The following is a 27909-nucleotide window of genomic DNA, read 5'->3' on the forward strand; positions in this document are numbered from 1 at the left end:
AATTAACCCGTAAAAAAAAAAAAAAAAAAGAAAAAAAAAAAAGAATTACATAACTCCGTGGCACTCTTCAGGCAATCCTTTAGCTTTCTAGCATCAAGTCATCTCTGTGCAGGCTGCATTTAAAGGCAAAGCGTTCCTATGCCTGGGAAGTTCTGTGCTGTTGCTCGAAACTGGTAATTCTTTGATGGTCTTTATATTGTTGTAGTGTGGGAATGAATATGGACGCTCATTTCTGCATTTATTTTCCTGGACACAATCTTTCAAAAATACACCTTTAAAGATGCCCGTTCTTAATTCCACGCCCCTAAAACAGCTCAAGCACGGGATACAGGGAAATGCAGGAAACTGTAGGTCTTTAGGAATCCTCTCTGTCAGCACAGCTACCTTCAAGGCTGTGTTTTGACTGTCAGAGCAGGGGCAGGTGACGGAAGCACATTAGGAAGCAATAATCCAAAGCTCGTAGTAAATTTAAATCCCCTGGTTCAGAATCAGCTGTGATTCTTGCTGTCAGGAAAACAGAGCTCAGTAAAGGCTAGATCTCTTCTCCTAGTGTATTTTCATTCGGGTTAATGTTTAAGCCGTGCCGTGTCCAGGAGAACAGTGGCTGCTCGCACAGCTATCAATGGCGAGAGGCTGGGTGTGTGGGAGCCGTGCGAGCCCGGCGAGCACCTTGGCTGCGGCTGGCCCAGCCGCGTTGCCCTGCGAGCCGCCGGCTCCCCGCTTGCACCGCCGCGCTCATTGGTCGCAGTATCGCCCTCCTCGCAGCCGCTGCTGCTGACAGGGTATCTCTCCTCGGCTGAGATTACTGCCTATGACCTACTTTGAAAATGGTGTGAACCAAGGTTCACAAATTGTCTTGGAAGGGTGCCACGAGGTTGGTGTGCAAACATGCGCGGTCTGGGAGGCTTCTGGCGGAGCAGAACTGGCTGTCTCCGTGTCCTTCCAGATGCAGCCCGCGTTCCTTTGCCAGCCCCGGCTTCACAATCCATCTTTGTGCTCTTGAGTGCGGCATATTGATTTCCCGGGCAGGCCTGCTAGGTTAGAGAGCCTCTGGCCAATAAGTCCTCCATGCCTTTTTGCTCTCAAAACAGCTGAAGTAGTAATAAAGATGAATAAAGAGTTTCAGGCTGAGCTGTCAGCTGAAGCCTAACAGTAGTAGTGTAGTAGTAGTTGTAGTAAAAGCAGTAGTAGTGGTATCAGAATACAAGTCACAAAGGAAAACTAAGCAGTGACATTTTATTCATACGGTTCATCTGTTTACTCTAATCCGATTGTTTATAGTGTAATGTAAACTTACAATTGCCAAAGCTGCTTTCCCTGCCAGGTGAACAGTTTAACCTGTATGCCATTCCAAAATACTGATAGAGGAGAAAATTCCACAGAAAGGAACAGCCTGGAGAATTGCAGTCTGAAAGCTGTATGGGTCTGGGATTTCTTTTTCTCTTCATTGTCTCCCTTATATAAGATCTGTGCTGCAGAGGAAAGTTTCCACAGACTCAGATCATACACGGTTTCACATCTACTTGAAAGATAAGGCTTTTTTTTTTTTCCAATCCCCTCCCCAAGGCTAATATATTACATACCTACTCAGCACAGGGCTGCCTGTTATCTGATAAGATAATTAGCGTCAGACATGAGAAGAAGCATATGTACTTTTAAAAGGAGCATTACTGAACGTTCACAGAGATGGTTAAAGGGCACACTTATCAGAGCTTTTCCAGGCAGAAGACTTGTGCTAGTATTTGACTTTGGGTCAAGAAGTCCTTTAATAAATTAGCAATGCAAATGTGTTTTAGTTTATACATGTGGAATTTAAGTGTTTGGGACAGCCACAATAGAGCACTTTGGGGCTTTTTACAGATTTAACATGGGCCAAGAGTTCTAACTCAGACTCTGAGTATTTTTTGTTTGTTTTATCCTCTGTAAAGACATCTGTTCTACATGGCTCTCCACCTTGGCTGCAGTTCAATTTTCACTGACTTCCATGAGCTCCATTATGAAACCCAAGTGCAATCCTCTCTTTGCACCAGGATCAGCCTGTGACTCCTGAACAGACCTGCAGCTTACAGATGCCCTCAGCCACCCCTCCCGAAGCACATGGCTATGGTGAGCAGCCACCACCTTGAGGAAAGTACACCTCATCCTCCAGCTTGCCCCTCCCCTGCTGATTGAGTCACAAGCCCTTGAAGCCATGCTTTAGTACTTTTAAAATATGGAAAGCTGAGACAATGACCTCTATCAGCTCTAAAAGCTGAACAACCACTGATGCTTACTCTGCCTGAGGTGGTCTTTGCCACTTGTTAAACAGCTCAACTGATCCATTGATCCATGGTGATTGAAAGGGAAGAGGCAGGACCTGAAATGAGAACTTGACATCTGACATTTTTTGGTTCTGGTTTTGAAACAGCTGGCCCAAAGGCCGGAGCTCCTGTCTGAGCATGCCCGATGGATCTGCTGCAGCAAACCCTTCTGGCCTGACAGTTGTAATAATAAATCCCATAAATGAGCTGACATTTTGGCCTGGCAGGGCCTTTCGTAAGCCTCAGCTGGGAGCAATTATTTAATGAAAATTTTTAATAGATTAATAGTTTGCCCATGAGTTTGTAGCATAGAAGGCATTGGATTGTTTTTAGGAATGGTTGTTTTCTTTTAATAGCATATATAAAGCTTTCTGGGGGATGTGGCAGTGTTCCTCACCTAAAAAAGCAGGGATGGGACTGTGAGAAATGTGCAGTGTCCTTGTCACTTTCATCATTTAGTGTGACTGTGCATGGTGTGATGGCAAGCAGGGGAAACTGCAGCCAAAGCAGGGGGTTCAGTTCTGGTCCCTGTAACAGGAGAAGGAGAAGCATTTTCAGCCTAGCCCAAAGGGAATACAGGTTGCAGCAGATAGAAGCATCAACTGCATGGGAAATACTTATCCTCAAAATGCTTTTCCAATTAATTTCAAAGGAGCAAATGGTCACTGATGCAGGGAGGAGGAAAATCCTTCCCACCTGATAAGTCTTGTTAATCAGATGGGAGTATCTAATGCATCAGCTTGTTGTGCTTTGCTGTTTAAGCAATCAGCCATTCTGTTGAAGGAGCAGATTTTAAAAAGCATGTAGCTGGAGTGGTACAAAGCAGGCCAACCCAACATTTCTTTTGTGTTACCTATTGTTTTAGAAAACTTTTTGGAATAACAGAAAAGATCAGGGAGACAGAAATAATACATCTACTGCCAGGCATGTTCCGCCTTCAGCTCCTGCTCTTCTGTCTCATTCCAGTTCCTTACAGAAATGAAAGAAGGCTTGATCAGAAGAACTGCAAGGCAGTCAGTGAATATCAGTGTTAGAAATATTGCCTGACACAGACATGGATGCAAAGAACTGCAGTGTACCTTGCCACTGCCAGATGTCTACTCATCTGACGTTGCAGAAGGAGCTTAATACTGCTTTATATACCTCAGCTGACACTACTCACCTTGTCACATCTTTTGTGTGAGGTGTTTTGTTTCACAGCCTCTGCTGAAACATCCCAGGCACTCAAGCTAAATTAAGAGAAGAAACGTAACACAGTCTTTCCAGGTTTGAGCAAATGGACATAGAAATGAGGTATTTGGGGCTTCAGTAAGTGGAGGCTGTGATAGTTCCCTTTGACTTGGATCTTGCATCTAATCTTCCAGCTAATGTGTGGCCTGGTAAGCTTCATTCATGGATTGGTCTTTCAAAGAGTGAGATACTACAGCTACCTCCCAAACTTTAGCTGTCCTCTGCTAATCAAGTTGACAAAAATTAATCTCTAGCATCAGCTGTGAGGCAGCCAGTAACTTGATAATCATTACTGAAGTTTCAGGGTACCACAGGGTCCTTTTACTACCCTTGTAATTTTTGCCAGTGAAAAATGATAGTGCATAATTTTTTATTGGATCACTCTCGATATTTGATACTGTAGACCATCAAATGCTGCTAAAATGTATGGAGGAACTGTGCATATCAGAGGAAGCTCCTTGAAAGCATTCTCTTCCTTCTCCTAAGGTGGACCTAGAGGAGTCACAAGGAGCAGTTGTCTTCCTGTTTCCAAACTTCTCATCTCTGGAAGCTGACAAGGCTTCTTCCATACACATGTGAAACCACTGGAGAGCTGAGGAGATCACGTGGTGAATTATAGTGCCCACATTTCTGTAGATGTTATCTAAGTTTTCATATTCATTATTGCAAGCATAATTACTGCCTTCTCTTAATTATTTCAGTAGCTACCTGAAGCTGACATTGCACTGCAGAGCAAGTGGCCAGAAGTCAACCAGACAAGTCAAAGATATCAGTTGTGTTAAGCAGCTGGTTGTTTGAAAAGGACATGTAAATCAAATTGACCATGCTAGATAAAGACCATCGTACTTGCAAATACAAAATCAATTCCTAAAAGATTTAAGCTTAAACCAATCCAGACATGGTTTTGCACTGAAATATGAGAATTCCCATGTCTTCTACACTGGTTTAACCAAAATGGATTTAAAATTATGCCTTTAGAAAAACCAGGATACTTTTCCCTAGCAGTTTAGACCTAGATGATGACTGCAGAAGCAGAGGAGTGCTTTGAAATTCTTCCTTTCCTAACTATTCCAGGTGCTGAGGGCCTTTATTAGACATTTGTTGCACCTCTGTGAACCTTTGGGTTTTAGTATTTGCCTACAGAATATGCACAGAAGTAGGAAAACTCCATCTCCATTTCACAAGGACCAGACTGTTGTCTTTGTTCTGATGAATGCAGTGCAGCTGTGATGGTCCACATAAAATGATAACTACATTTGCAACCACATGCTTGGAAAACTGGAACAAATGGGAGCAGACTGTCAGTTGACCATGCACACACTGCCATGGGTCTGTTCATAAATATCTCCCCATTTTTTCCCTCCCTCCTATGCATGGAGGCTCTGCTTCATTGCATGGAGTCCTGAGTAGGTTTTCAAACTTGATCCTGGAAGGCTTTGTAGGAAATGGCTTTCTTTGTTTCCGAGATTGGGCCACCCTTTATGATCATGATAGCACGTAAGTGCATTTCACAGAAGCAATGAAACTGTCAAGCAAAAGAAGGAAGCTTCTGGACATAGGACCTTCCCAGAAGTTTTATCTAGACTGAGGAATTCCTGCAATTAATAAGATGTCTGTAGATATCATCACTTTCCTAAAATGTCAAACTTCCTCTATAAGTTATAGAAACACACAAGTGCAAGTGTAACCCCTACAGATTTAATCAAACTCTTTCTCCTAAGGGGCGCTAAGGAAGGAAAAGTGGGAGAAATTATTGTTGCTATTTTTACATGCTTGGGAGCTGCTAAGCGATTATAATAATGGGAGTCATAAATTACTTCACCAATGCATTTGGAGATGAGACAGTGAATTGACTCCTCAGAGGCATACAAGATATGTAATCTGAATGGCAGATGCTGCAAGGGAGAGGGTTCAGGCACTGAGAAAGGAAAACTGTGGTTGAAACTGGATTTCTGTTCTGTTCCCCTGCTTTAATTCATTTGTGTTGCACGCAAAGCAGGCACTGCATTTGCAATCTGCAAGTTTAGTGAAAGTCTTTGCACCTGCTACCTGAAGGATGGTTCAGCAAAAGAAATTCAAAAGTTTATTCAGTGGATTCTTTTTTCCTTTTGCTGTTCCCAAAAAAGAAGCTCATTCATATGCACTTGACAGTGAGAGGTAAATTTTCTGTGCAGTACAAGGTGACTTAACCACATGATTCTCAGGAACAGTAGCTGCAGCAAAATCCTCATGCCAAGGCATGTGAAAACATCAGTAGATGAATCCACTGCCCTGTGGCAATGGGAATCCTGGTCAATTAATTTTGTTCCAAGTGCTGAAACAAATAAAGTCCACGACACAAGTCTCCTGTCTGCAGCACTGTGATGCTCTGTCTTTGAGATTCTGTGCAGACTTCTTCCTGGTGCATTGCATTAATATTAAATTAAAAACACGCTACTCACATGGAACTTACATTCTAAAAAAAGCTCACATTATGCTGTAAGCCTTTATTACAAAATAATAGCAGTCGTGAGGTTAAAGTTTGTTCATACAGTTTTCTATAGAACATCTGTACATTTTTTATGGAGGATAAAAGCTACGTTCCACGTGTAGCTTAGTCATACGAATATAGATAGATAATGAGTAGTTTATTGAATATCCTTTTAGATTTTACCATTCACTTATATTCATATAAAGCATGCAAAACATACCAGATTTTTGTAAGTGGTACTTGCTTTTCAGAAACTCAAATTTCTCTGTCAGTGTTCTGCAGAGGATGTGACCTGATATGAAAAGGACTTATTCCTCTAGGATTTAGCTTGTAGCTAGAGGCATAAATCAGAGATTCTCTGAAGTAGATTGTAATCCACACTGGAGAGAATAAAAAGAAATCACTAGGTCCATATGGAGCAGGACCTGGAAAAGCTTTATGAGGACTACATTCACTGGAACAGTAACCCAGCATCCAAACCATGGAAGCCCACACAAGCTTCAAAACCAAAATATTTCAGGGCTTTTGTGGCCTTCCATGATGCAGAAGCTGGACAGGATTTTTATTGAATCTGGCCTTAAATAAGCAAAAGAATTTTGTAATCAGTACATGGTTTAACAGGAAGCCAGAAAAATTCTTTTATTATTGGAATGATATGGTGGGAAAGCTTAGCCCTAGATACAGTCCTGGCTGCTGAGCTCAAAAAAAAAATTGCCTGCAAGCAAAACTAGCTGGGAGTACTGTAAACTCCTAATTAACCTGAACTGGAAAAGGTATGTATTGCAATCTCATGTTTTTACTTATGTATGTAAGTCATACTTTACTTTAAAAATGCTGACCCTTCACCCCAAAAATGTTTCCAAGACCTTAAACAGACCTGAACCTTGAACCCTGAACCACCTTCTCTTTTTCCCATATTGTAGAAGTATTTTCAGTTATTGGTAGAGAACTCTGGATACAGTTCTAGAGCTCCTTACTGCCACTCCAGGTGTCAAAGAGCAGGGACTATTAGAAAGCAATATATAGCAATCCTCAGCCCTGATGGTATTTCATTCAGCATTAAGCCTCCTGAAGCAGTTGCTTGCTGTATTGCCAGGAGTTCTAAAGTTTTGGTAGAATACATGCAGAGCAGTAAATAAGTGACCACTGCATGATGGTGTAGATTCAAAAGGGATTATTACATTATGCTATGCTGTGAACTTGAAATCATCCCAGTGCTCTCCAGTGAGACATGTGCCATAGTGGAACCAGCAGAAGGGACAGGCATTTTAACTGCAATTGTTTTTTCTCACCTTGAAGTTCTATTTTCATGTTATAGATGCAGAGATTTGGATGGCATTCAAAAATGTCCAAAGGGACATTAACCAACATCTGAGAGCATTGTGGAGACTCAGATAAGTGGACAGGGCTCATCTGGGGTCTAGATGAGTGGATCTGAGGTCATTCCTTTAGCTTCAGAGTATACCTGTAAGTGATGATGATTTCATCCGGAGCAGCATGTAAGCATTTCCATAAACAGGGTGTGCATTGTGTAGCAAAATCAAAGCTATGCAGTAATAACTACCCTGCAGCTAAATGGATGCTTTTTCCACAGCTGAATCCTTAGAGAGATTATATAGTTTTTAGTCATTCATTGCCATGTGACTTATTAAAACAATTAACAGGCAAAAAAAAAAAGTGGTTCTTTTTAGTGGTTTGGCAAAGACTATACAGTATGAAGTTCAAGCAGAGTGAGTTTCTACCTCTATTGGTAGCAGTGTGTGAAGTGGCCAGGGCTGTGGTTCTCTTCTTAGCTTCCCCTCTAGCTCACTGTTTGACCTTGGAAAAGTCTCCTGGCCACTTTGGGTTTTCAAGTCATTATGAACTCAAAACTTGTATCAGCTTCTCTAAAAGATTTGCAGGCTCTCCAGGCAAACCTGGGTCCAGCTCTGGGGTTGGGCCTGATGAGTTTATAATTTGAGCCCTGTGTACACAAGGTTTGAGGTTTTGACATGTAACCAGATGAAACATACTGGTTTCAGCTGAGTTTTGCTTCAAATTCTTGCATTCAGCTGCACTCCTCACTTAAAAAGAAGGCCCAAAGATGGCAGAGCTAAGTGAAGAAACTGTCCACTGAGGGCTTCTAGGAGAAAACCATATAGTTTCACCAAGTCTGACCTAAAATTAAAGCTCTATGTGCATAATTAACTGTGGCTTTATATCCAGTGCAATTGCCTGTACCCTGTCCCAGAAGGAGATTATGAGACACAGGTGCATAACATTTAAAACCTGCACATTGAAAGAACTCTGCAGACAAACCTGGAAACCTTGTGAGTGACAACACAGATTTTCCCTGTTTGAAATACCTTGTCTTGCCTCCATTTCTTCCTCCCAACCATCCGAATGGTACTGTGCAAATGTAGCTTGTGATTTTAGCAGTGAGCTACCACCTCAGGACTTGCAGGATGTGTCTTCCAAATTTCCTGCAAAGTGGTATTCAGATTCTTTGCTAGTTTAGTCACAGCTTCACTCAAAATGCACCTCATGCCCATTGACAAGGTTGCTGTGTTTGGGTCCTACTTTGCTAGACCTATGTGTCTCTGTCTGGCCTTATAGCTGTGTTCTGGACCTGCAAATGTTTCTGAGGTCTATGAAACCAGTAGAGCCTGACATCAGCTCTAGTTTGTCAGTGATTTAAACTCATTTCCGTGCTATAGTGCTGTGGACACTCCAGCTTATAGCCCACACCTTGGCACACAGTTAATGTAGCTAGCTAAATAACGCAGGCTTAGTGGAAGAGCTTTCCGCAAACAATTGTTATTTTCTTAGGCAACATACTTCAAGGACATGAAGGCTGGGTGAGCTGTGGGTCATGATTTGCTCAGGCTGTTCATGATTTGCTCAGGCTGTATTTGCACCACAAGCATGGAAGCTATTGCCAGTGCTAGATTTAGCTGGCCACACCGTAGGCTGTGTCCCAGCTTGGAGGAAACCCAGGTACCTCCCTCTAGGCTCCTGTGCTGGAGGGACCCTCAGAGGCTGGGCTGGCTCGGGCTGGTGTCAGTCCTGATTCGCACCGCTACTGTGCAGGGGAAAAGGAGCACGGGACCTTCAGGGCCAGCCAGCTCATGGGGACGTAGCTGCTCCCCAGCACTCAGGGGGAACTTCAGAGGGCTGAGTCTGGCACTGCATTGTGTAACTTTATTTTAAAGAACTAACTGTGATTTTTATATGGAGCATTTTTGTGTCAAAAATGCAGCTCTTTTTATTTAGTGAAATATCCTTTGGAAAACATTACAATCATGACAGGTTTTCATATTTATTTTATATTCAGTTCAGGATTATACATGATCAGCTTTAGGGCCTTGTAGGAGCCAAGAGAATATAAAGGTTGTCAGAAAATTGGAGGCTTTATACCAAGCTGTTCTGATTTAACTGGCAGACCATTTAAAGTTACTGAAATTTGAGGAGAAGCAGAACCTTTCAGAAATGTCAGTCTTCTGAGTGCTGCAATTTCTGACTGGCACCCACTCTCCAAAGTACTGACCTCAGCACCGACAGGAGAACGGCATCAGCATCTTCAAGCTGTATTTTGTTATTATTGTTCAGTAGTTTTGCCATTTCTGAGTAGATAAGTTTCCCCTGGAGATGTAGTAGCATCTGGGCTTTCTTGCAGCTGAGTTTAAAGCTGCCTGGTTCCCTGAAATGAAGTGACAGCTTTTAGTCTTCGACAGGAACGTGTGAATGTATTCAGGTTCATTTATAACACACAGAGAAGAAAATTGATATTAGGGGGGAAAAGAAAAAAAACTGAGAGGAAAGAGAAAAAAATATCTGAGGGCTTCATCTGCCCAGGGAGGTAGTATAATGCATCCACATACTTCAGTCCACGTGAGCAGAGTAGTAATGGGATACACACACACACACGCACACAAGCTGGGATCCCTTTCAGTCAGTTGAATTATTCTTTTGGTCAAAGGTATTTTTCTTAGTTCTAATAATAAACACTGAAATCTTGGGTTAGTGCAACATACAAAGATAGACTTTAATATACACAATGTGGGTTACGTAGAACTGTTTCCAGTACACAATGGCCACATTGTTTCTCTTTTTTTTTGTTTCCACAAAAGTATAAAAGAGCATCATGCTACAGACAGCACATTTTAGTCTGAAGTGGAACTGGCAGAGGATTTCAATGGAAAGTTGATTTATTTCAAGGGATTATGGGAGTCCAGGGATAAAGCTGGCACCCAGCCACAGGGAGAGCCCTTGACCTAGAAGCAGGAACAGTTTTCAAAGCTGTACATGTACATAACTGAGCAGAACACTTTAATTTAGTGCAGAGCATAACCTGAATTCCTTCTCTGAGGGAAGATGAAAGAAAGAAATTTTACTTCTTCTAGGACGTTGGAAGCTGTATCCAAAGCTCTTTGCCTATTTTATATCTTATTCTGCAGCATTGCAGGAAGCAATTGTTTGTGACAAAAGGCCACTTTCTTCCCTGCTTAACTGGGAAAGCAAAATGAGCTGCCACTCCTAAAACTGATTGGATACAGAATTGATTTGTGTTTCCTGATAGATAAAACAAGTTAACAGACCACTACAGGTTACTCTCTAAATCAGCATAAGAAACATAATTGCATTGTCTTTCCTCCCCCCTTCCTCTAGGTCTTGAGCAGTAATTATAAGGACTTTAAATCTCCCTAGTGACATCAGCTGGTTAAAAAAATTTGGATCACAGGAATAATGCAACCCAAAGCCTGCTTTCAGCAGCATTGTTCACACTCCAGAGAAGGCAATTCTATACAAAATACTCTTCCATAACTATGCTCTATTAACTTTAGTGGTAGTTTTCAGTAAGCTTCACACTGGGATCCACATCATCAGGCCTATTCCTTAGTCAGAAGATACTAAGCATAACAGCAGCAAGACATCTTTAAAACTCTATTTTGGAGCATTTTGTGAAGACTGTGTATTCTATCAAACATGCCATAGTAATTACATTTGCTAGGAGTTCTTAAGCAATAATAGGCTTCTAGCTCGGCTGCCCTTAGAATCCGTCATAAACTTCAGCCACCTAATTAAGTGCTTTATTCTGCAGCTTCCAGTCTGGCCAAAGGACCACAGGCATCTGTAGGTATCTGACCTGAATTAAGGACTCTGGGTTTGAGCCCTGTGTTTCCAGACAGTGCGTCTGACTGATACAGCAAAACCACAAAATGCCAGATGGTTTCAACATATTACACAGCTCCCTGTATGGGCATCCAGCATCAGTGTGTGCCTTCCTGCAAATTTTCACATGCTGAAACAACTTCTTGCAGTGTGGAGACAACACTGTGCCTGAAAACAAAGATTTAACGACACTGGCGTTGCTCAGCCTTTTGTCAACTTCTGGTCTGGGAAAAACTGTCAGCTGTTCTAAAATTAGAAGATAACGTAATGTTGGCTAGAATAGGGCATTAAGTCTGGGTAGGCTTCTTCGTTATCAGCTTCCTTGTTGAACTTTAATCCTTATTTTATGACCCTTCTGCTTGTTTGGGTATAGCTTGCATCATGGGCACAAACTGCCCATCATGGCATATTTGTACAGTGAGTTTGTTTTGTGCATTAAGATGAGACTGGTCAGCTATAACAAGTGGGGACTGAAAGGCTTTCCCAGCATCCAAACTGTGGCTGAGTCAGAGGCCACATTGGGAGGTCTTTTTGCTATGTCACCTAAAGCAAGCTTCCATGAGACCACCAAGTCCCCCTGCATGCTGACTATTCTGCTGCTTTCCTCCTAACTTGCATACAAATACCCTGGATCCCTAGAGAGATGGGACAGAGCCATGAAGCCAGCTCTGTGCAACAGAGGGAGTGTGTGCATACACCCTTTTGTCAGGATTTGGAAGGCAGGCCCCAACCTTTTGCATTTTCTGAGCTCACTCTTTCAATGCTGTGAAGCTCTTTAAACATCCAAAATATAACTCTGTGTGTACTCTGAACCAGCATCTGCAAAACTGGTGGGGTTGGTGCCTGCTTCCCTACTTAATCTGTGAAGGAGAAAGAAGGCAAATTTGGCTCTAAGAGGAGAGGGAGATGTTCAGCTAGTCCTGCTTCTTTAACATATGCTGTCGAGATGTAGATAAGGTACCCCAGTTCCAGGTATCATAGGAGATGCAGGCAGTGCAAGTGCATGAGATGAAACCAAGGCTGCATTTGTCATTCTGCAGGGTTTGAGACTCCCATCCAGGAATCCCATGAAATGCAAGTGTATTAAATCCTGCCTACAGGCAGCTGCCATGGTCTTTTCTTGGCATACCTATTTCTTCTAGAGCAGTAAGAATTGGGCCTGGCAAGCCTGATCCTGAACTGCGTGACACAAAAATTTCTCCTTGTGCATGCTGAAGGAAACTATGAACTACCAGCTCATTTTACCCCTCACTAGGTGATGGGAAGTTGCATGCATTTGGGGAGGTCAGCTCACCATCCCTGCCATGGTGTTCAGGAATTCCTGAGAGGCTGCCATTATAAGGCAGGAACAACTGCGCTGTGTAACGAGGTGCCCATTCCTTTACCCATGCTTCCTCGAAGTTCTCCATGTCCTTTCTGGAGAAGTTTTATATCTGACATATCACAAGTACTCCAGATGTAGCTACAGTCTTTGTAATCTAGTGTATTATCCCTGAACACATCCTTCTGGAGAACTTAGCACTGGGATGTCATGAAGAGATGGGGAGGAAAAAAGGAATGCTTTATTTTTTAAAGGTTTTAAAAAAATATCTTTGTGCATTGATTGCTTTTTGCAGCCAGGTTACCAGGGACATTCTGTGAAGAAAGCTGTGCTTGAATTCATTTTCAGCTTATGTTGTAACACCACTCCTCACCATTAGTACCAGTAAGTTTATAATCAAATACATGGCAACTGCACCACCAGGCCATCAAGGTCACTTTTAATTCACAGTCCTGTCTGTGATTTGGTGTAGAAAATATAATTATGAAATCCCTCAGGAAAGGGCTGTCTTGATGTGGCCAGGCACATACCACTAGTAAGCATTTATATAGCATCTTTTCAACTGATAGAAATTAATAAAAAGGAAGAACAGAAACATTTCATGTAATTTTTCCATAGCAAGAAAACATGTAACCGACTTTACTGTGTGTTGCTTATAATTACTCTTTTTCGTATCTACCAATTATGGCAAAGAACAGGAGAACTCTAATGACAGTAATGTTAACTGAATAAAATTTTAGTTACTTTAGCTTTAGTGAATAATTTGTCTTCCTCAACCTGATTTACTAATATCTTTGTTGACAAGGCTCCCCATTCTGTGCATTCATTTTGTAGTTAGAGAGGGATTGTTTATAATTTACAGTTTAAGTCTGAGTGCTGTTATTTCACACTGTCAAAGAGCATCTGTTACAGTAGATAGCTCTTCATATGTTAGTGCCACAAAAAATGAAGCATACCAGCCATGTTAGCAGCCAGTTTATGAGCACCCAGTAATGTTCAGCTGTGTAAAGGGGAATTTCTTTTGAAAGGGCAGAAAACAGAATTGCATAAGTGAATTTTTAGTGCGGTCATCAACAATAGGATGAGCTTGTGTAGGACTCACTCACACCAGCTGTGTAAGCCAGGTTCAACACTGGTTCTGTGTGTGGGGTAAAATCTGGACTAAAATTTGTTTGTAGGCGTTTAATTGTTACCTCATCATCCCTACAGGCTTCCCAGTGTTTTAACCACAAGTTTTCCAGAAGATAGCCTACATACTTCCTGATTCTGTAAGTAGAATGAATGTAGAAGATCTGATTTAGCTTTAACCATACACATACAAATTTTAGCATAGTTTTCATGGTTGGCTTTGTCAGTACAGATAGGACAAAGTAATTTCATAGTGCGTTGGAATGAATGCTGTTTGTCTTGTGACAAAACCCCAAACCTCATCAATGAACCCTAGCAAGGGACTTGTTGTATTTAGGGCTGGTTATGAAGCTTTATTTCTTTTAAACTTGATTACATGTCCTTATTTCTGCCTGTTTGCCTGCAGAGAACCGAACAGTAAAAGCTGTAGTGTATGAGGTATCTCTTCACTGTACCTTGGTGAAGGCAAGAAAGGGTTCTCAATGGTGCAGCTGGCACTAGGCAAATGGTACTGTACAAGGTTTTACCACTGCTGATAAGATCCTAACCCTTGATCAGTCATGCTTTGAACTCAGTTCATACTGTCACCACAAGTATTATCCCTGTCTCTACAGAAATATTAGTTGTGACTTCATAGATAAAATCAAACCGTATACTGATTAAAAGTGCATACATGTTTACTGTGGGCTTCCTGTGCCCCTAAAATTGTAGTCTAGTCAGCTTTAATGGAGCTCTTTATTTCAGAATAAAGCTGATCATCTAAAGCCCACAATATGAGTAGCACAACTTGATCTCAGCTATGGTTGTGGATCCTCAAAATCTTATTAAATCAGGCCTTACAATTACCTGTTAGAGACTACACATCCAGTCAGTGACATGTGTTGTACTTTTTCCAGCTGCCCATAGACTCACAAAAGTATGAGGTTTAAAAGAACATGAAAAAGTGTCTTCAAATGTAATGAATTTTAAACAACAAAGAATTGGACATTGCTGGTTACATCAAGTGCCTGTGTTCCACTCTACCTCATATTTCCTTTGGTCTATTTTAAAGTCATTACAAACTTTGCTAAAATCCAAATTCCACAATCTTTCCCCTGCCCCCAAAGTGTCCTTTTGCCTTGGACTCATATTTTGAGAAGCCTACTTCTTTTGTGTTACTAAAATGCCAAGATTTTAATGGAATGCTTTATTAGGTTTCCAAGTGCTTCTGGCCAATAACAAGCAAAGTTCAGCTCAGTAGTTTTAATCTCACAAACATCAAATCTGTTTTCCCTGCATGTGAGAAGAGCCATGCAGCTCTTAAGAAGATTAAAGCTATAAATTCTAACATTACAAGGGCCAATACTTTCACAGTCCAGATCAGGATGGGGTTTTTTTAATGTAAGTTTGTCCTCATGTGAATTTCTAATATTCCTTGAGTTTTGACTGGGCCTACCCCATCTCTTATCCCACTGTGTACTAAGGTATACTATTTGTAGAAGGTGAATATATTGCTTTTTCTTTTTTCCTGCCTCTTTATTTCAATGTTAGGAGGTAAATTATATCATTTTCATTATCAATGCAGCTCAGAAAACCATCTGTTGCTAAAGACACCAGGATCAGCAGTCAGCCACCCTCAAAGTAAGCAGCTATAAATCTAGGGTGACTATACTTTCTAAATGCAGAGAGGCTTTTACATTAATCTGCTGGACTTGCTGAGTAGCTGGTACAGTGCCCAAATGCAAGTAAACTCAATTAGTAAAAATATATGTGATGTGGCACTTCAATATATGGCGTTTAAACATGTGTTCTACAAAGCAGAAGTGCTCTGTTCAAGTTCCAGATACTCTGCTGTTCTGTTCTGCACATATGATTCAGTTATTTTCCTGGTTGCCAAATACCTTGTAAACAGCAATAGCACTGTTCTGTTTTCACAAAGGTGCAGTACTGCTATCATTTACACAGGTGTCGATCTGAAGAAACTCAGGCGACTTTTTAGGACTCTGGATGCTCAGCAACTCTGAAAAATTACACTTTACAGCAGTCACTGAAAAGCTACTGTACAAATCAGCTTTAGTGTTCTTGTGTTTTATATGTGCAGAATTACATGAAACGTACTATTACAAGCAGATAAGAAACATTTGCAAGAAAACTATTTTTTGGAGATTTGCTCTGCATAACAGGGTGGGTCTGGGTACATTACTTTGCCACTTAAGACTATGGGCAAGTTTCCTTCTTTACCTCCTTTAGCAATATAGCAGGCTACACCTCTTTTTTTATGGCAAGCTGATCAAAGTCAATTTATTCAAGTGCAAGTTCTCTACGATCCTTGTGCTCCACTGTGTAACAGAAGGGGTTAGGTCTGGGTGTGGTGTTCTTGACCTTCTAGTCTTTTGTCTTTCCAGCCTGTTTTGCTTCCTCTGTCTGCCCAGTTTTAGCCAGAAGAGTGATCTAAAGAGACCCTGTTTGTTTTCCGTGCACATTATGATAGGCTGCCATTGTGTAACGACATACAGTATGCAGGATAAAACACCCTGCTTATTATAGTGTAGTTAAAAGGCCTGTCAGTATTTCCATTTCAAATTCCTATTTTCAGGAGTTTACTAGTGAGCCGTAACAAATTGCAGGCAGGAAACTTGGCAGTCACATTCCCAGCCTAAGACCAAATGCTTTAACCAACTTTAAATAAATAAATTAATTAATATTAATGGCATGTGTTTCCAGCATGCAAAAGAAAGGAGGTTTTGTTATTGTTTTGTTTGTTTTATCTTTGAAACAAATGATGATGATTAAGGAGGGTATTTACATACCAACCACCCTTATACACCAGATCACGAGCAGTGCTACCAAGTGATGGAGATGATGATGATCATTCCTAACTCTCCTAAAAGGAATATCAAAAAAGAAGGGCTATTAATCAATGCATATAAGGTATTAATTCCTAAATATTGGGAAGAACAGAAGAGAGTTGTATATCATAAATAGTTACAGTACTAACAAAGCACAGCTTGATAACCATGGTGGGCGAGAGTGAAAATCTTTAGGGTTAGCTTAAAAGGAACAAACATCAAAGAAAACAAAATAGTAACACTGTGGAGTTGAAGAGTTTGAAGTAGAATAACTAGCAGGTGAAACATTTGAAGGGTAAATCTTTCTGTATTTTCAGTATATTTTAAAAATCCAGATTTTAATTATACAGCCATATATTCAGAGTTTAAAGTCTTGAAATAATTAAAAACCAATTTTTGGTCTGTTGTGCAGATATTAGGGATTTCAAACTGGCAAATTCTTCACACTTCTCTTTCTGTTCATTGAAGATTTGAGCACTAGAGGGAATCTAGGAACTGGTGACCGTAAACTACACTGGTTCAATGTGCTACTAAGGGAAAATGCCACTACAAGAGTAACAGATTCAGAGGAAGCAATATACTCGAACTTAAGTAATCCATTTAACATTTTGGCTAGTAAGAAGCATTAAAAATGTGAACATGTCAAAGGCAAATCCTCAGAAAGCAAAATAAATAGGATGAAGCAGGTTCTTCAAGAGTAAAAGGGGCTTGGTTGTTGTTGGAAGTTTTTCTTTCATTTTGTTATCAGAAAATTATAATTTTTATAGGTTGAAATAGGAAACTACTGTTATTTCACCTTTGTAGAAATCTAGCTTTTTGTCCAACCAACTGTTTGCCATTTCTGGAAAGTCAACTGGCCTCAAAACTGCAGTCTTTTCTCAGGAGGTAGCTGTTCTGATAGATAAGTCACATAATGGAGTATTTCGCTGCATCATTTACTGCAGACAGCATAACCTGTGTGCCTATGCTGTAAACTGCCTGGGGAGGAAACTTGGACTTATATAACTGACTAGAGCATCTAGTTTGAACAGGAAAGGGGTGCTGATCCACATTTAGGGATCTGAGGGATTATTAAAATCTAAAGTAAAAAATATTTTAGAAAATCACCAAAGGAAAAAATTTTATTTCTAGCTACAAGGAGATTTTGTGATGTCATTGGCGAGACCTTAAATGTGTGCAAGGTTGCGATAAACATGTCTTAGTTCAGATAAATATTTTTGGAGGCCAGACAATGACTCCTGTACAAGTTGAGCCTTTTAGGGACAGTTGTAGAGCCTGCAAGCTCATCTTCTGCAATTTTCAGGATGATTGCTACATGGGACTCGAAGAAACTCTTCAACTTGGCAGTGATTCATGCTGAGCTAAAAGCTTCTGGGAATGTTCCTGGGAACCTCTGATACTCTGAAGAGACTCTAAGGAGAGACAGCAGTGTTGCTGGGATGCTTGCCCAGATGATAAGCTATGCAGGAATTTCTGTACAGCTGATAAACTCTGCTCAGGACCCTGTGAAATATATACATTGTGCAACAATACCTATAGGCTCTCAGAAATACCCTTGGGGGCAGCAGCCACTGGTATTCAGTAGTCACAAGGTCTGTCCCCTCTGCTCCCTCCTCCCAAAGTGGGTACCTGGTTTGACTCAGAGTTGTTTGAGGAATTGCTTGCCCTTTCCCACCCCCCTGCTCCCCCCTGCTATGCGTTTTTAACCAGCAGGGGGGAACAGGAAGGCTCAAGAATTAGAATTATATATATATGATACATGATGAAGACTCTGCAAAGAATATATCCTATCATATAAACATGAAAGAAAAAAAAGGCTGAAGTTGTAATACAGCAAGGGTGGCAAGGTCCCTTAGATATAACTTCAGTTTGCAAGATTTTGGGGTGTATTAAGGAAAAGTATGCTTTGAGCTGTGTCTGGAGATGGACTATGGAGGGAGGTGGTGGTACCTCTATATGCAATTGTCAGGTTTACTGCAAAAGGAGCAGCATTCAGGGGGTAGCAGGAAGGGCAGTTGTAGAAGGCAGAGAGGATCTTGGCTGAGACTCTCTCTGGGCTTTCTTTGCGTTTACCAGCAGGCAAAGGGTGTTCATCTGTGCAGTTATTGCAGAGTAGCTGGTGTCCTGTAAATCCACACCCTTGAATGCCTCACTAAAACACGTTCATGAGGACATACCCTCAAGCACAAAGCTCACTTTAAATATATGATTCAGAACCATTAAGACAACAGGACAACTTGTACACCTTAAATTAGACACCAAGTTTACACACCTAGATGAAGATGGTCCAACTAAGGGAGAGAAATTACTTAATACTTATGTCCTAAGAAATGAGATGTATCATGGAGAGGGGAGAGACAGATTAAATGGCAGGAAAACCATCTGGCAGTCCCACTTCTGTAGCATGTCATATTTTTCAGACCTATTATGCATATAAGTGTGTGAAATAATCTTGAGTTTGGTGGGAGATGTCCCATCAGTTCTGATTTTTTACACAAGAATGGACTGGTTGACAGAGGTAGTTTATGAAATGGGAAGGGTTTTAGTCAGCATGTGTTGCTAAACAAATATGAAAAAAATGTAGATAGTACCATGGGTTTATTTTTGTTGACATTACTACTGTTTTCTCCTGTCCTTGATATGTGGAATTGTTGCTTTTCTGAGTCCTTGGCTGAACCTTGGGAAAAGAGATCATTCTGTATTGCTTTTATAGTAATAATACTTGTACTTCACTGTGTCACCACTGTTCTGTGGAATAAAAGGACAATTTTTACTATCACTTTTCTACAGTCAGAAGAGCAGAGAGATTGCAGATGTCTCAGGACTAAGACCAAGGCAGAGGGACTCAAAACCAGGTAAGAATTGCAGCAGAAACAATGAAGGCCTTGACTGGTTTTGGTAACAAGCTTTCCAGCTTGGGAGGGGGAATATGTTAGAGGGTTGCAATATGATAGATCTGTGCAACATTGAGATTATGGGTAGAGACTGGCCATTCCCTGTCTCAGTGCAAGTGCTAAGAACACTGAGTGAAGCAGGCAGGATGAGGGGATTCTTCTAGCATCAGGGATGTGACTTGTGCAATGTGGCATAGCACATACCTACAATTTACAGATGGCCATGGAGAAGGCTAGAAATTTTGGGAGATAAATCCATTGAGGGTCACTAAATGGGCAGAAACCACATTCTGTTCAGGAAGTTCCTTAAGCTGAAGATAGTGGGAGGCTGGATAGTACATAGATAAACTAGTATATAATGCCATTGTCTCCCTAAGCATCTGCTTATGATCACTGTTGTCCTATGGCCACTGTGTGGCCATTCTTATGTCCTCTAGCACAAAGAACATGAGAGGATTCCCAAGACAAGAGGAAATGGCCTCAAGTTGCACCAGGGGAGGTTGGAATCAGATATTAGGAGAGTTTTTTTTTTTTTTTTTTTTTTTTTACAGAAAGGGTTGAAAAGAGTTGTAACAGATTGCAAAGGGAAGTGGTGCAGTCAATATTCTTAAAAAGTGTTCAGAAAATGGCTATGGCATTGAGGACTTGGTTTAATGGTGAAGATGCTGGTGCTGGGCTGACAATTTGGACTTGATGATCTTAAAAGTCTTTTCCAACCTTAATGATTATATGATTCTATGAGAGTATAAGCTGTGAAGACTCTGTAGTGGGAAATGTTCCAAAACTAGGGTCTCTTGAGTAGGAAAGCTGGTCGTGAGATGGTTCTGCCCCCAAGGTATCCACTCCATTCTCTTGTCTATACTTGACCCCATGACAAAACAGTCCACGCATGAGCAAATTTATCCATGTGATAGAACCTACATTTCACAAGAGTTTGAATTTTATGATCTTTGAAGAGGCTCTGAGGCAAAACCCCACTCACTTTAGGAGAAGACTAGAGATGAGCTTTCAGCAGGTAGGTGTTTCTGGTCTACCTGGTTGCCCAGGTAAGTTCCTTTTGATAAAACTTCTTTCACACTGTTGTGTTTTGCTTGTAATTGCTATGTCTGAGGGCTTCTAGAGCTTTGAATGGGTATCTTTCATTACCTTAAATATAAATAAATTGATAATATCATATGAGAATGATGTGAGAGCAGACCAAGGACAGATCAAGCAGAGTAAAACAGGCATAAATGGGAACTCTTCTGTGGAAAAATTGGGTAGGGGAAAGAGAGAGACATGATATGACATCTCAGTCAATATGAAAACCTTTTTTGTCATTAGTAGAAAGGCCTCTGCTGAAGGGTAAAGAGAGAACACGAAGATCTGGCAGATCTCTGAGGGAAAGATGCTGCCTCTGTGCAGTAAGAAGTCAAAGAGATGCCAGTCTAGTTATAAAATGGTCTGCACATGCTGAAATAACTCTGATTTAACGTTATATCCTACCTCAGGCCTCCTGTCACTTTTCCCAGGAGTCTTCTTTTTAAAACCCTGGAGTTTTAGGGTTCTGTGGGCATGTACCTGTCACCTTGCAAAAGAAACATGAAAAATACCCTGTCAGTTTGTAATTGGATAATTGAAGGTAATTGAAGGTAAATGTTTATCATGCTCACTTAGGTTGTTGGTCAAAGCCTTGCAAGGCTGAGGAATTCCTACCCTCGAGGCAATACACTGTCATGACTGTTGTCCATCTCTGCCTGGTGATTTTCCAATTATGAGTCAAATATAAGGGGATATAGCAATTATTTCATACCAAAATGATCCCATTTCAATTTTTGTTTGATATTTAGGAACTGTTCAAAGTCTTCATTCCTGTGCATCAGGTGATTGCAGTTTTTTGCTATATGATACCTTTTGAAAACAAAGGAATACAGCTCTTTCTTATGTAGATGAAGCCTGTATTTCAGAATCCTTACTGACTTTTTAGTTAATTCTGTCTTAGTTACTGGTTTTCTTTTTGAAGAAGATATAGATACAATATAACTTTGGTCTTGAACATTAAGTAGCTTGCACTTCTCACTGTCTTGAAACCAAAGCATGAGCCTAAACTTACCTATATTGGATGAATTTGGTAAACCAAATTTCTGAATTTGCATGACAGCTTTGGAGGCAAGGCCCGTGTGTATCATATTTTGTGAAGAGGTAGAGATAATGGGAGTAGAAAGTAGCTGTCATTATAAGGTATGCATTTTCTCAACAAAACATAAAGATTTTTAGCATGTGAACAAAAAGAGCAGACTTGGCAGCAGGATTGAGCACAGTGGCTCTGGAGGTCTGGTAGGTCGATTATCCATGAGGTGGGAAGGATTTGTTCAATAGACCAGAACAGCTCAGTTGGGGCCATTAAAGGATCTAGGAGTCAAAAATCCATGTTTTCAATTTCTATGTCTGTTCAAACAAGTAACTAGTCCATTCTAGCCCATTCCCCTCCTCTCATAAAAACTCATGGCACATATCAAAACTTGTATAACATTGATCAGAGAGACTAATGGGTTTTGGAAACCACAGTGCCTTATAGTGGTAAGACATTTTAAGGAAGGTCAAGACATATTTTCCAACCGTAGGTGTTTACAGAGTAGATGCAAATCTAATCTGTCTAGACCATAACACCCTTAAGAGACAGAAAAAAATCCTGGTAAATGAACTCCCAGATAAGTCTCTGTACCAGGTACGATTTAAAGGGATGGGACAACATGTGTTTCTTACAATATGGTCGCTGGTTGCTCCCTGCTAGCACCTGAGAGCCCTCTCCCAGACAGTGGCTGGCAAATTCTCCTGAATGTTGGTTGAATGTTAATCCTTGTTAACAGCACTGCCTTGACATGCCTGGAAACAAAGCACTTTTGCAGAGTTGAGCTTCCCGTCTGTGTTCTGCTGGTGTACTTTAACCCCAAGATGAAATGATCACTTCCAGGAATAAGACAGAGTTCAGTTTCCATTTGTGCTTGGCCCTTCTGCTCACACAGCCGTATGGGTAGCTGCAGTGTCAGGGGCGATACACGGAGGCCAGTACACAGATCGAGACCTCAGATGGCTGAAGAGCACTGGCCATAAAGCACCTAACAGGTCATAGTAGTTATTACATGATAGGTGCCTAGACCAGTTAAGCACCCCTAGAGAAGAGGTACTTTTATTTTCCACTGATTGCCACAGCTTATGGGACTAACTGTGGCTGTGGTCCATCCTGATGTGGTCACTGGTAGGTTAACAGGTCTTCCCTTCAGAGCAGTGACCTGTAACCGACTGACCTTGTATTCAAAAGACTAAATTGGACTCGATTTTGAGACTTTAGAAGAGTCCTCAGTTTACTTAATTCCCTGATGAGTTGCTTTGCTCAGTTTTAAAAAAGCAACAACTAAAAGAGAGCATCTAATTTCAGATCTCCATCTAAGAACCTATTGTTACTTTAAAGCCATTGAAGCTATTGTTATTTAAAGAGAACTTGATTGCTTCTTTTCAAAAAATCAAGACAATTATAAGGTAAACATTTTTAACCAAAATATCCCATTACCTAAACTGAAAGGCATGACAAATAATGATTTTTTCATCACCCTACAGCCCTTACCTAGCCACAGTGTAATAAAACAAAAAACCAAACCAACCAAACAAAAAAATTAATGGCAGCCTTTCTTTTGAATTCACTTGCAAAGGACTACCATTTTAGACTATAAGATTTTTCTCTTTGCATCACAGTGTAGTGCTACATACTTGCTTAGTTTTCATGAATGCTTTACTCTCACTAAAAGTTAATTTGCATGAGATACTTGTGGCTTTAAAGAGACAGCACTGGCTGCTGTGTCTACCAATCTAATTTCCTTGCATCTGAAGACAATCACAGAGTTCTGGAGAACATCATCAACAGCTCTGTTATGACAGGGAATACACAAATTTCTAAGTGAATAAACAAAAATTAAAGACATTAGTAATATTTTTTTTATGTTCACACAAGTGACACTTAAAGATATAGTCCAAACACATTATTGTTCAGATCATGTACATTTTTAACTTTCCTGAGGAAAGCATACCTTAATTAGCCAGCTGTAATCCAAATTATAGTTTCTAATTTATGAAAGCTGTACAAATGCCTTAAATCAGCTGCATATGTCTGAAATAATAGCAAAAATAACTGCATTAGCAAAAATTATCTGAATGTAAGAGAGCTGTAAATAGATAGGAGGTGAATTGGACAGTCAGCAGATTCTGAGTTGGATTAAAAACATCTTACTTAAGCCAAAAACATGGCAACCAATATTTTCTGTTATAAAAATATTTGAGATGAATTTAGTTTTATGAAAGCTGTCAGAAGCTGAAATGAATAGCAGAAGTTCTCTGTTTATTTACAAGCCAATGCTATACCTGAAGAATAAAGCGAGGCACTTTACAAGCAGTGACAGCAAACTTTGATTGTATTCAAAAATCCTTTTTGCTGATGGATAAGAATGACCTGTGTGTTCATGTTCTCTCAGAGTAACCTCTGCCTTGATAACGCCTGTCATTTGAGCAAATGGTGTGACAGGTCTGTGAGGTGGATTACTACTGTCCACTAGAGGCTGTAATGAGACCAACAATGTCATTTTATGACAGATTGAAGATTTGAACTGTAACGATCAATAATTGTGAGATTACTTTGCACACTCAATACACTGTCAATCACTGCATTTCCCTGAATACTAGTGTTAAAAAATATCCAGCTTACTATGCCTCCTATTCTCCCATTTTTAATAGGTACTATTAATTGTATGAAACATGCTGCGTAGATGGCACATTACAACTAGTGAATTGAAAAACAGTTTCTTCTAGACAGTGTGCATCTTGCATGCCAAATTGTTTAGTATCTTTTGGTCAGATTATATTCTCCTGGGAATCCTATCAGTTTTAGCACATCACCAGCAGTAAATGAAAACACTTGGGTCTGTGTGGTTCTTGTGTCCCACTCACTTGCCTTCATCAGCACCTCGGTGTTTTGTGGAATCCTTTGTGCAGGGAATATACTGAGGCCCAGTGTAGGCCCTTGACAGCGGAGCTGCTGAGGCACAAGGACATCTTGTGACATGGTTGCATATCCTGTGTATTAGGCCATGTTTGTAGCGGCATAGTCCCCTCATCCCTCGTCTGTTAATGCAATCAACATGTATCAAGTCAGAACAGAGGTGAGAGTGGCTTATAAACCTGACGTGGCTGGTGGCAGTTGTGGCACTTCCCAGAGCTATGGGTTAAGTGCCTGCTGGCTCAGGAAAGCACTATTGCTTTAACTTACAAAGCACTTACATTGTGGGGGTCTCTTTTCTACTCTGAACCAGAAACATAGACAAAGATGTAAAAGCCTGGAGTATACAGTGTGGCAAAAAATGAGAGTCCTGAGGCACACACTGTAGCCACAGAGTGGAGGAACACACAAACCTCTTACATGAGCCTGCTGCAGAAGGGAAAGTTGCCCAAAGCTTGCTTCAGCATGAATGTGGCTTCTCTTTCTCTGAGTGTGCCACACCTCTTGGCAAGGTGAATGTTTGAGAAGGAAAGATTCCTTTCTCCTGAGGTAACACTCTGTACTACTGGAATAAAAAAGGTGGCAGACAGAATGCCTTGTACTCTGAATTGAACCTTGATGATGGGTTTTCAGTTTCTCCAGGGCTTTCACTTGATTTTCAGTAATCTCCAGTCTTTGTCTCTTTCCCTTGGTTCCTTTTATTAAATCAATGAACCTTACATTGGCTGGGTGAATACAATTTTGCTGTCTGCTTTGCTGCTTTAGATTCACTCTCTCGTAGTACTGAGTGGCATGTTTTTCAAGGTATCTTGGCCTGTTGCTGCGTCTGTCTCCAGATTACTGCTAGAACAGAAAATCATTTTGATTTTCATAGTGAACCCGAACTAAAGATACAGATGCTGTGGTAAAAGAGCCTTATGTTTCCTAAAGCTAGTCTGTCTTACAGTATCAACTCTTAAATCCAGAATGCTGCAGCTTACAGTGTTATTAGTACGTTCTTTAGCAATTACAGTAAGCCAGTATAGTCCTTCATAGAAGGGACTCCTTTGCTGATCTGCATAATTGCAAACTGAGTCCTAGGGTACTTTGCATCTAGACTCTTAATGCTAGATTTAATATGCAGCTAAAACCTAATGCTAATATAAAACGGACACATAGGAGGTATATCTGCTAGAAACCTGGTACCTTGGAGCTTATTGTCATGGCAAATTGGTACAAGCTGCAATAAACAGCTTGCTCTGGATGGCCATGTTTCATGGAGTGCACATCTCAGGCCTTTCTGAGGCCTGGGACCCCACAGCGTCCAGCTCCTTGGAGCTGGCATGTAACAGCCTTTGGTATTTATGCAACATTTTTTTGCAATATCTTTGGTGTGGGGAGGGGCCTCTGTGCTCTACTTCTTGTCCTGATGCCAAAGCAGAGAGTGAATGGCTTCTTATAGGCCACTGTTGGGTTGCATGCAAGCATACCATCCCACTATCCTTTGCCTGCATTCGTCCTATTCATTGCTTTCATAATTTGTTTTATTTCTTTAAGTTGTACCTAGCTTGGTAAATTGATTTTTGGGGGTGTGGAGGGGTTGTTTAAATTTTTTTTAACATGAAGACCAGACTGAGACAGTCCAGAAGGAAATCTCTGGTCTCTGTTTGGCATCTGTGCTTGTTACTTGCCCATCACTGTAGTTTATGGCACTTGCAGACATCTGCGTTAAGGGAAGTAAGAGAGTAACACACTGAGGCTGGAGTGCCAGGGGAGTGTAAGTTGCCATACTTGGCGGGGGAAGGGGGGGGGGGAGGGGGGGGGAAGTTCAGGAGTAGCTCACAGTGGTCTGCAGACAACTGGGAGAGATGCAAAGGGATCTTTGATGAAACCAGTGCTGAGGATTCCAGAGGGAGTTAGTACCCAAACATGCGTGGTTCAGCCGTGCCTGTCTTGTAGTTCAGTGGCGGTATGAGTCAGAGTCTCTTTGGTCTGAATGAAGTGGAAGGTACTTTCTACAAAGCAACTCAAGCATATGCCAAGGATCCGGATAAATAAAACTAATTCAGAAAAAGGGAGTGGGATGCAGGCTCTTGCTCTAAATCACTTCACAGTTCACCACAGCAAAATGCAATATGGCATCTTAAATAAAATCACCCTCTTCTGACTCTCGCAGAGGCTGCTTCAGAGCATTCCCTGGTTTCCAGAACAGTTTTATTTCCTCCCTTAGAGAGAGAGACCAGCCTTGACTGAGCAACCGATTTTCATGCATCCTTTAAACCAGCATTCACTGCCTTTTCTGAAGGACAGCACACGTCGCTAGCTGTGTTTCTTCCCCCTTAAACAATATAGGTTCGGGGTTGGGTTTTTTTTTTTTTTCTTTTTCCCCTCCCCATCTCATTTCTTTCCGCCTGCAAAGTGATTTGAGAGCCCCACGACGCAGCCTGCTACTGGAGCGGGGACTTCTCTGGAACACTGGCGTGCGCAGGGATTAATCCCACCGTAGAGAGCCAGCCTGGCCTTTGAAGTGTTACAAGGGGAAGGAGGAGGTAAGTGTCGAGGCGAGCCCCCAGCCCCCCTCCCCGCCCCCGGGCAGCGTGCGGCGGCCCGCAAAGGGTTAAAGGCCGCCTTGGCCCGGCGGTGCCGTGCGTATGCAATAATCTGTGTGGCTCTCTTGGCCGACTGCCAGAGTGTTGCCTTGCCTCCTCCTCCTCCCTTCTCTCCCCCCTTTCCCCCCCCCTCCCCCCCCCGCCTTTTGCATGAAGTAGGATCCTTGAGCTGTTGCAGAGGCAGCCAACTGCTCCATATTTGGCTTCTATTACCCATTTACATGCTGGAGAGCGGAGAGGGAGCGAGCGCTGTACCGCAGACATCATTTCTACTACAGTGGTGGAGACATCCCGGACCTGTGTCACTGCAGGGGGAAGAAAAAAAGCCAAACAAACAAAAAGCAGACCCAAGCCCCATGATCAGCTAGGAAGACATTTGTGTGCGAGTCTCTCTCTGACCCCCCCACCCCCGCCAACCCCACCTCCACTGACACTTTACAGTAAGTGGCTTTTTTTTCCTCCTCTGCTTTCTGCCTCCCCCCCAGCCGCCCCCGGCTTCTTCCCTTGTTTCGACTGCAAACCGCCGGCGATTTCCAGCTGGAAAAACACGGGGCTAAGGGGGCAGGGGAGCGCGCTGCCCACCCCGCCACGGGGCTGCAGCCCGCCTCGCTGCGGCTGCCCCCGGCCAGCCACGGCCCGGCCCGGCCCGCAGGCGCTGCCGCCGCGGGCCCGGCCCTGAGGGGAGAGGGAGGGAGAGGGAGGCGGCCGCAAATGGCCGAGGTCGCCGCGCAGGGAGCAGAGTGGGGATGCGGGACACGGGAGGAAGCGGGGGGCCGGGGCGGCCCCGCCGCGGGAGCCGCTCGTACAGCCCTGCCCCCCCCGCTCCGCTCCTTCCTCCTTCTTCACCCCCCCTCTCCCTCCCTCCCGCTTCCCCCCGGCCCGGGCGGGGTGTGGGTGGCTGCAGGGACGGTGGACATTTTGCGAGTCGCGGCTGCCCCCGGTGCGGCGGCCTCGGGGTGTGTGAGACTGCGCG

The 27909-nt window shown here is 42.0% G+C and overlaps 1 protein-coding gene and 1 long non-coding RNA gene across 26 annotated transcripts in view; one reads left to right on the top strand and one right to left on the bottom strand.

Annotated features, from left to right (window-relative positions):
• ATXN1 (ataxin 1) overlaps nt 1-27909 on the top strand; it is a 399379-nt gene that overhangs the window by 119941 nt on the left and 251529 nt on the right. For 6 of the 25 annotated variants that reach the window (XM_072924145.1, XM_072924133.1, XM_072924132.1 and 3 more), the window contains one exon: nt 19219-19283. The exons of 6 other annotated variants lie outside the window; for them this stretch is intronic. The gene's annotated coding sequence lies outside the window, so the exon portion shown is untranslated. Of the gene's footprint in view, nt 1-13681; nt 13741-19218; nt 19284-26643; nt 26877-27247; nt 27377-27452; nt 27893-27909 lie in introns of those variants that run through there. 13 more of the 25 variants (XM_072924155.1, XM_072924139.1, XM_072924138.1 and 10 more) reach the window with 7 other exon arrangements.
• LOC140682326 (uncharacterized) lies at nt 191-27246 on the bottom strand. The gene is made up of 3 exons (XR_012053911.1): nt 27150-27246; nt 16390-16463; nt 191-9679 (listed from the first exon to the last, which is right to left on the bottom strand). It is a non-coding gene; the product is annotated as an uncharacterized lncRNA (long non-coding RNA).

Source organism: Taeniopygia guttata, chromosome 2 (genome assembly GCF_048771995.1).
Source record: "Taeniopygia guttata chromosome 2, bTaeGut7.mat, whole genome shotgun sequence".
Classification (NCBI taxonomy): domain Eukaryota; kingdom Metazoa; phylum Chordata; class Aves; order Passeriformes; family Estrildidae; genus Taeniopygia; species Taeniopygia guttata.